Consider the following 12,662-nt stretch of genomic DNA (forward strand, 5'->3'; position numbering starts at 1 on the left):
GTACATGTGTTTTAGCAAGGGAAAATAGGGAATCAACAAAACACTCAAGCAGGCATGAGTTTGCTGTACCCCAAGTTAAACTCAAAAAGAAAAAATAAGATTATAGCTCTTTTTTTTGGGGGGGGGGCACCTGGGCGCTGTCCCTCAGCTCTTCAGCTCAAGGTGAGCACTCTACCACTTGAGCCACAGCACCACTTTTGGTTTTCTGGTGCTTTATTGGGGATAATAGTCTCACGGTCTTTCCTGCCCAGGCTGGCTTGGACTGCAATCCTCAGATCTCAGCCTCCTGAGTAGCTAGGATTACAAGCATGAGCCACTGGCACCTGACAAGATTATAGCTCTTGATTAAGGATATTTTTGTTTTCCCACTTTGACTTATCTTTATATGCTGATTTTTCTTTTCTTTTTTTTTTTAATTTTTTTTTCCGGTCATGGGGCCTGAATTCTGGGCCTGGGCACTGTCCCTCAGCTCTTCAGCTCACGGCTAGTGTTCTACCACTTGAGCCACAGCGCGACTTCCGGCTTTTTTCTTTTTGCTTATGTGGGGCTGAGGAATCAAACCCAGGGCCTGGAGCATGCAAGGCAAGCGCTCTACCACTGAGCCACCTTCCCAGCCCTATATGCTGATTTTTCTATAATGAACCTATTTTAAGAATAAATTTCAAGCCAGGCACTGGTGGCTCATGCCTGTAATCCTAGCTACTCAGAAGGCTGAGATCTGAGGATCTCAGTTCAAAGCCAGCCTGGGCAGGAAGATGTGTGAGACTCTTATCTCCAATAACCACCAGATAACTGGAAGTGGTGCTGTAGCTCAAAGTGGTAGAGTACTAGCCTTGAGCTGAAGAGCTCAGGGACAGTGCCCAGGCCCAGAGTTCAAGCCCCACAACTGACCAAAACAAAAAACAAAAAACAAAAACAAATTTTAGAACCTTAATTAAATGCAACATATTCTGTTAAACACTATTCACTATGATTTATCTAATTCTCAACGTTTTTAAAACCATTTCATAATGAACTAATACAGCAATTAAGGTAATTGCCCATGGCCATGTGAATTAATGTGTTAAGTATTAAAGAACAATAGGAGCCAGGAATGATGACATACACTTTTTTTTAATATATTTTTATTGTGAAAATACCGTACAGAGGGGTTACAATTACGTGGGTAAGATAATGAGCACATTTCTTATCAATCAGTGTAGCCTCCTGCTTTGTTTCCCCTTCCCATCCCTTCATATCCTCCCCACCCACCCCCCCGCCCCGTCCCCCTCACCAAAGTTGTAAAGTTCGTTTTTCGACATAACGACCAGTACATCTCATTGTTGCAATGGATCCTCCTGTATCCCTGTTTTAACCATTTGTTTTTTCCCTTCCCCTCCACATATACCAACATCATATATAGTGAAAGCAAGGGTTGTACCATGGGGGAGGGACATACAAGGCAACAAAGACATAATCTTATAAATATGTTAGAAACAATCGCATGAAAGATCTCTCTCTCTCTCTCTCTTTTTTTTTCTTTTTTTTCTTTTTTTTTTTTGTCAGTCGTGGAGCTTGAGCTCTAGGCCTGGGAGCTGATGACATACACTTTTAACACAGAGGAGGCAGAAACAGGAGGATCAAAAATTCTAAGCCAGTCTGGTATACATAGTGAGTTTAAGGCTACCCAGAACTACACAGCAAAACCATGTTTAAAACAAAACAAAACAAAAAAAACAGATTTCTCTCATCAATCTGGCAGATTAGAAATACTGCTAGCCATATGCTGTAGCACACCCTTGTAGTCCCAGCTATTCAAGAAGTTAAAACAGGAGGGTCACTTGACCTCAGGACTTGCATTGGCAACATAGTGAAATTCCATCAAAATATATACATGCATGCATATATACATTAGAGCAATCACTGCCTTCAGAGGTTTATTTTTTATTTATTTTTGCCAATCCTGGGCTTGAAGTGGGCCTGGGTGCTATCCTTGAGCTTCTTTTGCTCTACCACTTAAGCCACAACACCACTTCCAGATTTTTCTGAGTAGTTTATTGGAGGTCAGAGTCTCACAGGCTTTCCTGGCTGGGCTGGCTTTGAACTGTGATCCTCAGATCTCAGCCTCCTGAGTAACTAGGATTACAGGGATGAGACATTAGCACCAGGCACTTCAGAGGTTTAATGACAAAATAGCATGACCTTAAACAAGTAGCTCCGTCCTTTTTAGTGTCTGTCTCATCTGAATGCATCTGACTGTACCTGATCACAGTTACTAGTAGTATGAAGGCAAAAAGAACCCTTATATACAACAGTAAGAAAATGGCCACAATCATAAGCTCATAAATCACTTGTAAAGAAACTACTGAGAGCTGGGCACTTAGTGGCTCACAACAGTAATCCTGGCTACTCAAGAGGCTGAGATCTGAGGATGAAGCCAACTTAGGTTAAAAAAGAAAGTCCACAACAGGAACCAATATACAAGGACACATGCACCTCCATGTTTATTGCAGCACTGTTCGCAATAGCTAGGATATGGAAACAACCTAGATGCCCCACCACAGATGAATGGATCCAAAAATTGTGGTATCTATACACAATGGAATATTATGCAGCCATTAGAAATGACAAAATAATGGCATTTGCAGGGAAATGGATGGAGCTAGAAGGAATCATGTTGAGCGAGGTAAGCCAAGAACGAAGAGACAAACAGTACGTGGTCTCCCTGATAAGTGGATGATAAATCCAAAATGTTAGGTGATATGACAAAACTAACAGGACTTAAGAAACAAAGAACTCCCACTCATCTGGTTGAACCACTACCAAATATCCCCATGCTGCTGATCACATATATGGTATATAACATGTGAGCACCGTTATATATTACAGACTGTGATAGACAATTTGCTCCAGGAAAGTTAGAATGAACTTGTGACTTTAAACGAGCATCATTATTCCACAATACTGTGAATTACCGGAAATTAAGTAATCACTTAATCACAATCAAAAAAAAAAAAAAAAGAACCTTGGGGAAGGAGGAAGGGAGGGGATGGTAGGGGGAAAACAATGGAGGGGGTAACAATGCTCAAGAGGAAGTGTACTCATTATCTCACTCATGTAACTGTAACCCTCTGTATAGTATCTTTACAATAAAAAAATTAAAAAAAAAAAAAAGAAAGTCCAGACTCTTATCTCCAATTAACCACACACAAACACAGAAAAAAGCTGGAAGTGGAGATGTATCTCAAGTAGTAGAGTGCCAGGCTTGAGCAAAAAAACTAAGACGGCACGCAGGCTAACTTCAAGCCTCAGTATTGGCAAGCACAAGCACATGTGTGCACATGTGCACACACGCGCACACACACATGCACGTGCATGTGCACATGTGTGCACCTGTATGCAGAAGCTAGATCTAAAATACACTGGGACATGATAAAGTGTACAGGACTTAAGCATTCACACACAGTGAGATCAAAGGAGAATACTCTTGGAGTATGTGCATACAAAATAATATTTATCAAAATGAACTCCAAGAAATGGAATCAATCTTTGTTGTTGTTTTCTTTTCTTTTTTGTCTTGTTTGTTCATTTATATGTTTTTGGGAGTGTTAAAAGGGAGGCATAGAAGTGGAGGGACAAAAGGTGAACAAACGCAGCAGTGATACTAAACACTACTTTGAAAATGAACTATACAACTTGTGGATGGGGATGGCAGGGAAAAAGTGGGAGATAGCACGGGAAGGGGTGACATTGTCCAAAAAGAAATGTACTCTGCACCAAACTTATGTAACTAACCGGTCTATACATCACCTGTATAATAACAATAAAAAAAATTTAAGCCTGTTGGTACTACCTCCACTGATCTTGAATACAGCCACTTCCTCCACCCTCACAGTCCTTGTACTACAATTATTGCAACAGTCCCTAAATGATTGACTCCTCAATCTACTCTTCCTTCCCCATCCAAGTAGATTCTTCTGGATACAAATTAATTTTCAAACATTCCCAACTCTGATTATATCTTTTTTCCCCCTACTTAAATCTCTTTAATGGAGCCTTGTTACTGTCCAGATAAAATACAAACTCTGGGCATGGTCTGAGAATTCTACGTTTTCTACGCTTCTTTGCTCTCCAGCACCAGAGTAAGCACAATAATTTGCCATTACCTTCTCCAGCACACACACGCCCTCACTAAACCAATATTCCTAAATGCTAGTCAAACTAGTTAAGGCAAATAGTAGAATTTTCTTTTAGAAATAGATTCATTAACCAATTCATTTCCTTTAGCCAAAAGAGTCAACATTCTAAAGTAATTTTCTTCTTCATTGCTGGAGATCGATCTCAAGGCCTTGTATGTACTACATAAACTACCACTGAGCAACGCACATAGCTCTGAAATGCCTTGGTAGATTTCATACTTCTCTAATTCTTATTTTCTCTTCAGTCATTTTGTGTGGCTGGGCAAGGTGGTGGCACACTATAATCTCAACTACTTTGGAGGAGGGGAAAGAAGTGCTATGAGTTCAAGGCCTGCCCTGATAAAGTTAGTGAGATATTGTCTTAAAAACAAAACAGGAACATTAATAAAGGGAACAATCCAAGAGGAGGATATAACCATCATCAACTTATATGCCCCAAATATTGGTGCACCCAGATATGTCAAACAAATGCTCTCAAACTTACAGAATAAAATAGATCCCAATACGATAATACTAGGAGACTTTAACACACCACTCTCACCAAAGGACAGGTCTACCAACCAGAGGATTGGCAAAGAAGCTACCGAATTAAGAGAGGCCATACTTCAAGCGGAATTAACTGACATCTACCGAGTATTTCACCCTAAAACAACACAGTACACATTCTTCTCAGCAGCTCACGGAACTTTCTCCAAAATAGACCATATCATAGTTCATGCAAGGAACTTAAGCAAATACAAAGGGATCGACATAATCCCCTGTATCCTATCTGACCACAGTGGAATCAAGCTAGCTCTCAATAACAAAGCATACCGCAGAAATTTCTCCAATACATGGAAATTGAACAGCACACTCCTTAACAATGCCTGGATAACAGAAGAGATCAGAGAAGAAATAAAGCATTTCCTACAACTCAATGAAAATGAAAACACCTCACAAAGAAACTTGTGGGACACAGCAAAAGCAGTCCTGAGGGGCAAATTTATTGCCCTCAGTGCCCACATCAAGAGAATGGAGACAGACCAAGTAAATAATCTCATGTTGCAATTAAAACAGCTAGAAAAACAGGAAAAAATGGGACCTAAAGCTACTAGAAGAAGCCAGATAACCAAATTAAAAGCAGAGATTAACCAATTAGAAAATCAGAAAACCATAACCAAAATAAACCAAACAAAAAGCTGGTTCTTTGAAAAAATAAACAAAATTGATGGCCCATTGGCTAGATTAATTAAAAAAAGAAGAGAGGAAACCCATATTAATAGGATTAGGGATGCCACGGGAAACATCACCACACGTACCCAAGATATCCAAACAATTCTAACAGACTACTTTCAAAAGCTATACTCTCTAAAGGAAGAAAATCGGGCAGAAATGGATGCATTTTTAGAGAAATACAAGTTGCCCAAACTGAGCAAAGAAGAAGTTAACCAATTAAATAAGCCAATATCCTATAATGAGATACAGGAAGCTATCAAAAGTCTTCCAACAAAAAAAAGCCCAGGACCAGATGGATTCACAGCAGAATTCTATAAGACCTTTAAACAAGAACTAATACCCATACTCCTCAAGCTCTTCAGAGAAACAGAGAAGGAAGGAGCTATCCCAAACTCATTCTACGAAGCCAATATCACACTCATCCCCAAACCAGGCAAAGACCCAACCAAAAAGGAGAATTACAGGCCAATCTCCTTGATGAACACAGATGCAAAGATCCTTAACAAGATTCTAGCTAACAGAATCCAGAAACACATAAAAAAAATAATTCACTATGACCAGGTAGGCTTCATCCCAGAGACACAGGGATGGTTTAACATACGTAAGTCAATAAATGTAATCCAACATATCAACAGAGCCAAGGTCAAGAATCACATGATTATCGCTACAGATGCAGAAAAGGCCTTTGACAAAATTCAACATTCATTCATGCTAAAAGCTCTGGAGAAAATAGGAATAGAAGGAACATTTCTAAAAACAATAAAAGCCATTTATGACAGACCAATAGCCAATATTATACTTAATGGGGAAAAGCTACAACCAATTCTCCTAAAATCAGGAACTAGGCAAGGATGCCCACTGTCTCCACTCCTCTTCAATATAGTCCTAGAACCCTTAGCCAGGGCAATAAGGCAAGAAAAAGACATTAAAGGGATCCGCATAGGGAAAGAAGAAGTTAAACTATCCCTTTTTGCAGACGACATGATACTATACCTCCACGATCCCAAAAACTCCATCCCCAAACTCTTAGAAATCATAAATCACTTCGGCAAAATAGCAGGATACAAAATAAACCCACAAAAATCAGTTGCCTTCCTATACACTGATAATGTACAGGAAGAGAGGGAAATAAAGGGAGCAACCCCATTCACAATAACCTCCCGAAAAATAAAATATTTAGGAATTAACCTAACCAAAGATGTAAAAGAACTATTTAATGAGAACTATAAAAAGTTAAAGAAAGAAATTGCAGAAGACACTAGGAAATGGAAAGACCTCCCATGCTCCTGGATAGGCCGACTTAATATAGTAAAGATGGTAATACTTCCAAAACTAATATACAAATTCAACGCAATTCCTATTAAAATCCCAAGACGTACATCACTGAAATACAGAAAACAGTCCAAAAATTCATATGGAACAACAAAAGACCTAGAATAGCCAAAACAATTCTAGGGGATAAAGACAATATGGGAGGGCTATCCATGCCGAACTTCAAACTCTACTACAGAGCGATAATAACAAAGACAGCATGGTACTGGCACAAAAACAGACCCGAAGACCAATGGAACAGAATAGAAGATCCAGAAATAAATCCACAGGCCTACAGCCAGCTGATATTCGACAAAGGAGCCAAAGACATACAATGGAAGAAACACAGCCTCTTCAACCACTGGTGCTGGGAAAACTGGGCAGCCACATGCAGAAAACTAAAAGTGGACCCCAGCCTATCACCAGGCACCAACATCAACTCAAAATGGATTAAAGACCTTAACATTAAACCTGAATCTCTGAAACTACTGCAGGACAGAGTAGGAGAGACACTTGAACTAATAGGCACAGGAAGGAACTTCCTGAACAGAGTCCCAGGGTCACAACAAATTGGAGAGAGACTCGACAAATGGGACTACCTTAAAATAAAAAGCTTCTGCACAGATAAAGCTATCGCAACCAAGCTAGAAAGACAACCAACTAATTGGGAAAAAATATTTACCAGCAATATATCAGACAAGGGGTTAACATCCTGTATATACAGGGAACTCAAGAAACTAATCCCTCCCAAACCCAACAAACCAATTACTAAATGGGCAAGGGAACTAAAGAGGGACTTCTCAAATGAAGAAATAAAAATGGCAAAGAAACACATGAGGAAATGTTCATCATCCCTGGTGGTGAAGGAAATGCAAATAAAGACAACCCTGAGATACCACCTTACCCCAGTCAGAATGGCCCACATCCACAACGACAAATGCTGGAGGGGATGTGGAGAACGAGGAACGCTATTACACTGCTGGTGGGAATGTACACTCATACAACCACTTTGGAAAGCAGTCTGGAGGGTCCTTAGAAAGCTAAAGATTGACCTCCCTTACGACCCAGTCATACCACTTCTAGGCATCTACTCTGAACAACAGGAACCAATATACAAGGACACGTGCACCTCCATGTTTATTGCAGCACTGTTCGCAATAGCTAGGATATGGAAACAACCTAGATGCCCCACCACAGATGAATGGATCCAAAAATTGTGGTATCTATACACAATGGAATATTATGCAGCCATTAGAAATGACAAAATAATGGCATTTGCAGGGAAATGGATGGAGCTAGAAGGAATCATGTTGAGCGAGGTAAGCCAAGAACGAAGAGACAAACAGTACATGGTCTCCCTGATAAGTGGATGATGAATCCAAAATGTTAGGTGATATGACAAAACTAACAGGACTTAAGAAACAAAGAACTCCCACTCACCTGGTTGAACCACTACTAAATATCCCCATGCTGCTGATCACATATAAGGTATATAACATATGAGCACCATTATATATTACAGACTGTGATAGACAATTTGCTCCAGGAAAGTTAGAATGAACTTGTGACTTTAAATGAGCATCATTATTCCACAATACTGTGAATTTCCGGAAATTAAGTAATCACTTAATCACAATCAAAAAAAAAAAAAAAAAAAAGAACCTTGGGGAAGGGAGGGAGGGAGGGGATAGTAGGGGGAAAACAATGGAGGGGGTAACTGTTCAAGAGGAAGTGGAAGTGTACTCATTACCTCACTCATGTAACTGTAACCCTCTGTATAGTATCTTTACAATAAAAAAATTAAAAAAAAAAAAAAAAAAAAAAACAGGAGCTAGTGGCTTACGCCTATAATCTCAGCTAGCCAGGAGGGTGAGATTTGGAGGATTATGGTTTAAAGTTAGCTTAGGCAGAAAAATCCATGGCATTCCATCTCCAATTAACAAGCAAAATAGGAAGAAAAAGAAAGAAAGAAAGAAAGAAAGAAAGAAAGAAAGAAAGAAAGAAAGAAAGAAAGAAAGAAAGAAAGAAAGAAAGAAAGAAAGAAAGAAAGAAAGAAGGAAGGAAAGAAGGAAAGAAGGAAAGAGAAAGAAGGAAGGGCTGGGAAGGTGGCTCAGTGGTAGAGTGCTTGCCTTGCATGCATGAGGCCCTGGATTCGATTCCTTAGCACCACATAAGCAGAAAAAGCCAGAGGTGGCACTGTGGCTCAAGTGGTAGAGTGCTAGCCTTGAGCTGAAGAGCTGAGGGACAGTGCCAGGCCCAGAGTTCAGGCCCCATGACCGCCAAAAAAAAAAAAAAAAAGAAGGAAGGAAGGAAGGAGGGAAGGAAGGAAGGAGGGAAGAAAAAAAAACTAGAGTCAGTATCAGCTGAGCAAGCTAGCAGATACAAGGCTCTGACTTCAACTTTTGGTACCAGCATAAAAGAAAACAAAATTTTAAAAAAATTTAAGGGGAGTAACTTAAGTGGAAGAGTGCTCACCTAGCCCTGCCTGGGTTTTGGGAGGGAAAAAAAAGGCTGGGAGGGAGAGAGAAAGATTTCTTGTAACACAGAAACACTGAGAAAAACCTATTATGAGGGTTTTCAGTTAAATAACAAAATTAAGCACTTATTCCTGAAAACTGTATTTGCATCATGTACTATTCCTTGAAATTCTAAGGAATTTCAACAACTAGAACTGTGTGTCATGTAGCAGATACTATACTCAGAGAACTACTGGGAATACTGTTTCTTTGTGGCTTTAGTCTTTGTTGGCAGGGTGGGGCCAGTTTACAATTTGACAAGAGTTAACTGGCCTATTTTTCTGGTGTAATTAATTCTGTGCCCACAGAAATTTATGATCCAGACAACTACTAGGTCATTTATTCGTTAATCTGGCTCTGCTCCAGCTTCATTCTGTTATTCACTTCCTTTTATTGGATAGGCCTGGTCTTTAGACTGACACAAAATACCAGGTTCCCACCTGTATGTAGCTGTCTACAAGCAACCAGGAAAGGCCATTCTCATCTTCTTGTTCCTTACCTGGGAATACCTACAACCTTCAGCAACAAGCGTCCCTTCCTCAACTGATTCATCCTTTTCACACCTTTCTTGGAAGTTCTTGGAATTCAAGCATGCACACACAGCTATCTATGATTTAATGTTTATGTGCACTGCCAGATTATATATACACTATGCAGTTAAAATCTCTCTCTCTCCCTCTCAGTCTCTCTCATTCTCTATTGTGCCCATCATTCTGGGGCTTGAACTCAAGTCCTGAGCCTTTTTGCTCAAAGCTAGTGCTCTACCAATTGAGCCATAATTCCACTTCTGGCTTTTTGCTAGTTAATTGGAGGTGGAGTTTCTGCCCAGGCTAGCTTTAACCCTCGATCCTCCAGATCTCAGCCTCCAGAATAGCTAGGATTATAGATATGAGCCACAGGGGACTAGTTTATTTTATTTATTGACACAGGTTTTCACTATGTTACCCAAGCTGGTCCTAAACTCCTGAGATAAAGTGACTCTTCTGCCCCAAGACTCCTAAGTAACTGGGACTCTTAAGCTTCTGTCACTCAAGCCCAACGTAAAAAAAAAAAGTGTGTGTGTGTATGTAATTTACAAAATACCTAGCCTAGAAAATATTCATTAAGGGCTGGGAAGGTGGCTCAGTGGTAGAGCGCTTGCCTTGCATGCTTGAGGCCCTGGGTTCGATTCCTCAGCACCACATAAGCAAAAAAAGAAAAAAGCCAGAAGTAGCACTGTGGCTCAAGTGGTAGAGCGCTAGCCTTGAGATGAAGAGCTGAGGGACAGCACCCAGGCCCAGAGTTCAGGCCCCACGACCAGACCAAAAAAAAAAAAAAATTCATAAAATACTTTAAAGCATGGGCTGGAAAGGTGGCTCAGTGGTAGAGTGCTTGCCTTGCATGCATGAAGCCCTGGGTTCGATTCCTCAGCACCACATAAGCAAAAAGAAAAAAGCCGGAAGTGGCGCTGGGGCTCAAGTGGTAGAGCGCTAGCCTTGCGCTGAAGAGCTGAGGGACAGCACCCAGGCCCAGAGTTGGACAGCACCCAGGCCCAGAGTTCAGGCCCCACGACCGGACCCAAAAATAAATAAATAAATAAATAAGTACTTTAAAGCAATATAATATTTAAGCATAACACTGTAAATAGTGGCATACAAAACTATTTTCTCAAGGATCCTAATTTGAGGAGAAAAATATGCATAGGAAAAAGTCAGAACAAAAAACAAAGTGGAAAAGAGGCTGGAGGTGTGACGCAAGAGGTAGAGTACTTGCCTTGCAAGAGAAGATTAAGGCTCTGGGTTCAATCCCCAGCACCAAAAAATACATAAATGACAACAACAACAACAACAAACCCCACAAAGCACAACAACCAGATGAAAATATCTACAAAGGACAGAAAGCACAAATTTGTACGTGTGTGTGTGTGTGTGTGTGTGTGTGTGTGTGTGCGTGCTCGCACATACGCATGTGCACCAGTACTGGGGCTTGAACTCAGAGCACGGGGCTGTTCCTTAGCTTTTTTACTAAAGGCTAGTGCTCTACCATTTTAGTCACAGCTCTATTTCTGGCTATTTGGTGGTTAACTTACTAAGAATCTCACAGGCTTTCCTGCCAGGGCTAACCTCAAACCAAAATCGCAAGGTAGGATATGAGGGAGATCTGGCTCTGCCATCTGTCACCCCACTGACAGCCAGGGTTTATTCGGCTGATCTGGTTGGCTAGATGAGTGTCCCCTTCCTCCCTCACCACTCCATGTGTGTCCCTCTTGAAGCTGCGTGCTTAATAAAAGAGGTTGACCAACCCTAGTGAGGAGGACAAGTCTTTGGTCATAGGTATACAAGTAGCTGCACTCCCCTGCTAAAACCTCCAAACAAGCTCTTGAAATCTCAAGGTATTCTCTATGCTATAGCTGGCCTTAACTGCTATGCTCCTACTTGTGTCTCCTTGTGTCACAGTAAGTGGGAGGCACGTGCTACTGTGCCCAGCCACAGGTTAATATGGAGTCCCTTGAACTTTTTTTTTTTTTTTTGCCAGATCTGGGGCTTGAACTCAGGGCCTAGACATTGTCCCTGAGCTTCTTTTGCTCAAGGCTAGTACTCTACCACTTGAGCCTAAATGCCATTTCTGGCTTTTTCTGTTTATATGGTACTGAGGAATCAAACCCAGGGCTTCCTGCATGCTAGGCAAGCAGTCTACCATTAAGCCACATTCCCAGCCCCTAAAATAATTTTTAAAAGAATACACAGGAAAAAGAAAACAACAGAAAAACTCATAGAGTGGAAGTTAAGCAAGCTTATAAAAATAGGACAAAGTTGAGAGATACAGAAAAGGGAAGGAAAAGCATCTCCTACCTGACATGAAGATGGGAACAGAAGCTCAAAATGGTAGTCTTCATCCCAAGTGTATATATACCTTCTTGATTAAACAGGAGATTTCCCATTAAACCTTTCCCTGATAAGTGGTCACATCATCTGGTAATCTTTAATCACTACCGTTTCTACTTTATTACCCAAATATGAAGACAATAGGTTTTAGGGTGACCTTACTATTACTCAGATGGGTTTAGTGACATGGGGATCTGCTTTTAGTCATCTTTAGTCAAAGAATTAACTCACCAGCTATACTATTTGGGGGTCCTTTACTCATGCAGGGAGACCTAGAATTCGCTTAACATGTAAAAGAAAAGAGTAAATGCAGATTGTGTGTGTGTGTGTGTGTGTGTGTGTGTGTGTGTGTGTGTGTGTGTCCTGGAGCTTGAATTCATCAGGGTGTGTGTGTGTGTGTGTGTGTGTGTGTGTGTGTGTGTGTGTGTGTGTGTCTCCTGGAGCTTGAATTCATCAGGGCCTGGGCAGTGTCCCTGAGGTTTTCTGCTCAAGGCTAGCTAGCTCACTACAACTTTAGACACAGTTCCACTCACCAACTTTTTTGCTGGTTAATTGGAGAGTTTAAAACCTATTGTCTT

Source organism: Dipodomys merriami, unplaced genomic scaffold, assembly GCF_024711535.1.
Source record: "Dipodomys merriami isolate MVZ:Mamm:240054 unplaced genomic scaffold, mDipMer1.0.p SCAF_37, whole genome shotgun sequence".
Taxonomy (NCBI): Eukaryota; Metazoa; Chordata; class Mammalia; order Rodentia; family Heteromyidae; genus Dipodomys; species Dipodomys merriami.